This window comes from Prunus avium, chromosome 3, assembly GCF_965620075.1.
Source record: "Prunus avium chromosome 3, drPruAviu1.hap1.1, whole genome shotgun sequence".
NCBI classification, from domain to species: Eukaryota; Viridiplantae; Streptophyta; class Magnoliopsida; order Rosales; family Rosaceae; genus Prunus; species Prunus avium.
Window position 1 is genome coordinate 7,676,939 of NC_142286.1, and position 3,076 is coordinate 7,680,014.

The window sequence follows — 3,076 nt, forward strand, 5'->3', positions numbered from 1 at the left end:
GAGAATGGAGGGTCAGTGATGCCCTGAGAATTTTCAAAAGGGCGGGGCTATATTTAGCTTACGAGTAGGCATGTGCCTGCGCACCCTGGCATGTACTTCCTCCATCTCTGGTGGTCGGGAAACCGAGTGCGAAGATGTCAAATAGAGTAATTAAAATTTATCTGCCACATATATTAGCATCATTAAAATCACCCAATTACTGATGCACCCAAAATGTTTAGGCATGCCCCTAAGATTTATCACGCATAACGGGACGTGATTGGTTGAAGATGCAAAACAGTGATATCCCATTATATACAAAATTTTCTCCCAAGATATGGCTATGATGTAGGAGAGCAAAATAAAAATAAAAAGTATGTGTCGGTGTCTCATCCCACTTCTCAAGCAGCTCCACTAAACGTTTAGCTCATTCCAATTTAAAATCATGGGTACATGGCTAAACATGAACAAAGCATATAAAGAAAGAAAGAATAGACGTTGCTTCCGTGGGACAATGCCACTTTTGGCATTGCTTCCAAGTTGAAAGATTTTTGGAAATCCCTTCTGTTATATGGATGGAGTTTATGTATCAATCTATCCCCGCCACCTTGATGTCACCAACAATATGAAACAACAAGATAGCGATGCTATAACTTTTTTAAAGTATAAGAATATCTGTACCTTTTAACCTACTCCAGATAAACTCTCAAATTTTTTTTATATGGTAATGCATTTATCATAATGCTTTATGCCCACCAGTCTAATCTTGATGGATTTAGCATCAATAGGAGCTGAAAGTTTTGAAATTTTATTCCTTTGTTCTTTTATGACTCCTTGTACACACCAACTTTTTTTTTTTTTTTTTCTCAAAAGCAAAGTGCATGTTTGGAACTGCTTTTGAAACGGCTAAAAGTGCTTTATAACAATGTTTGGCAATAAAACCTATAAGTACCTTTGGATCACAAAAGAGCTTCACGTCGGTTACTTCTTCAGGTGCTTCCTACGTACTTCAATCTAATATGAGTATTTTTGTTTTTGGCTCTATTGGTTTTTGTCCAAGATTGGTTTGCATTTCTCCCTGGTTTTATTTTTTTTTCATCTAAAACATGAAATGGGATGAGTTGGGCCCTTTCATTGTGTAGGCTACTACCAAGTGAAACGCTTTGAGGTTGAAAAGTTAAATTCGATTGTCACATCCCTTTGCCAAAATTGTGATCTGATCTTGTCTTCGCTGCCGGTGCGAAATAAGGCATAAGGAATCGAATTCATGAGCACTGCTCAACTACCATGGGCCCTTGTTGAGTTGTTTCCACCTAAACCCACCAAACACCCTGGAGGGGCTTTCCCTATTGCATCTTTTTACTTTACTCAAAAGGGCATTATTATCACTAGGTGCAACCATTCTCATAGTCAAAACCGTGGTCGACCGACCACCAGCAAACAAAATTGTGGTCACCTTTTTAACACTCAAACAGGAGAGAATAAAACCAAGATTCTGTCGGCAACAACTGTTGTAGTTCCACATGTAAAATTCTCTATTTATTCGACAGTCGTAGTTTAAGCGGTTAAAAGTATTTACTTCCGCATTCAAATTAATATGTTCGATTTCCCTCTAAATCACCGTTGTATAAAAGAAAAAAAAAACTCTCTTCTCTATCTATATTTTATGCAATCACTTAATTTTATGGCATATTTACTAATCTGAAATGCGAGGAGTGAGAGTAGGAGTTCGTCAACGGGAGGGGGTGGCGCGCTCTAAATTGTTTGACAACTGTTATACACTATAAGTAGATTTGTGTGTTGAGAACAAGCACTGCCTTTGCCTTTACTCTTGTGGTTAAGTGCTTGTACGACCCCATACAAGGTCAAGGGGTCGATTTAGGCGGCGGTGGTTTATGGTGGTGGTGATATTTATCTTAAATTCCAACTTATGAGGTATTCTAAAATACCTCTGTTTTTAAATACACCTGGATTTGCTTTTTCCCTATTTACCATTTGATAAGTTAAACCCAAATGTCAATTGCATTCTTAATTTTGAGAGTCTATTTGTTGTTTCACTCATTTACAAATTCTATATTGATTGAAATAAAATGAACCTGACGTATATCATCGAAAAACATGGAATATGTTACCATGGAAATTCATAAGTCTTGGCTCGATTTGGGTTGATTCAGTTTTGAGTCCGAATCGAGCAACAAACCACAATAGTCGATTTGTGCAAAGCCCAAATCAAAGGTGTAAATAACCAACTAAATCGTTTAATTGATAGGTTGGTTTGGTTTCGGCTCGGGCTAACTTCAATTTGACCCTTTTTTCATAAATAAACAACATTTTAGGCCCAAAATTTGAATTGAAATGGTAAAAATATGGTTTCATGACAATTCATGTTTCGTATCCAGGACATTACGGGTTGTAAGTTGTGCTTTAACTTTTCACATGAACAAATTTGAATGTAAATAGTCCTAGGTTGTGTAAGGAAGGTATATTGAATATCATTGGTTGTTAAAAGAAATATATTAAAAGTTTGTATGTCATTTAGAAAGTCGTTAGGGACTTATAAGTTACACACTCTCTGCTATTTAAAACGTATATGGATCGTTAAGGTGATGATTTAGCAAATTTGATTATGTTAATTGTAACTATGGTTGGATGGTAAAAATGTGCATATAAATGCGTGAATAGATGGTGAGAATACATAAAAGAAGAGAGAGCAAGCAATATGTAAATGTAAATTTCCAACCAAATAACAGAAGCAAGCAATGTGTAGACAGTGTTTGTAGCCCAGATGACAAAAAATTAGAGAGATAATGGACCACTAACAGTTTACATTGATTGAAGGTCATGTAGCTCGGCCCATATCCAAATGGCCGAACTGTGTACAAATTTATAAGTTCATTGGTTTTGCAGAAATGGCACCGACCTTCTTACTGGCCTTGTGGTTAAGTGCGCTTGCATGAAACCGCAAGGTCTCGGGTTCGAAGGTTGGTAATGATGTGATGCTCTTTGTGATGGCCCTCACTATAGAATTCTCAGTGATGATCCCAAAAGAACTTTGGTCCAAATGAGGTATTTTAAAATACCTCTGTTTTTTTATACT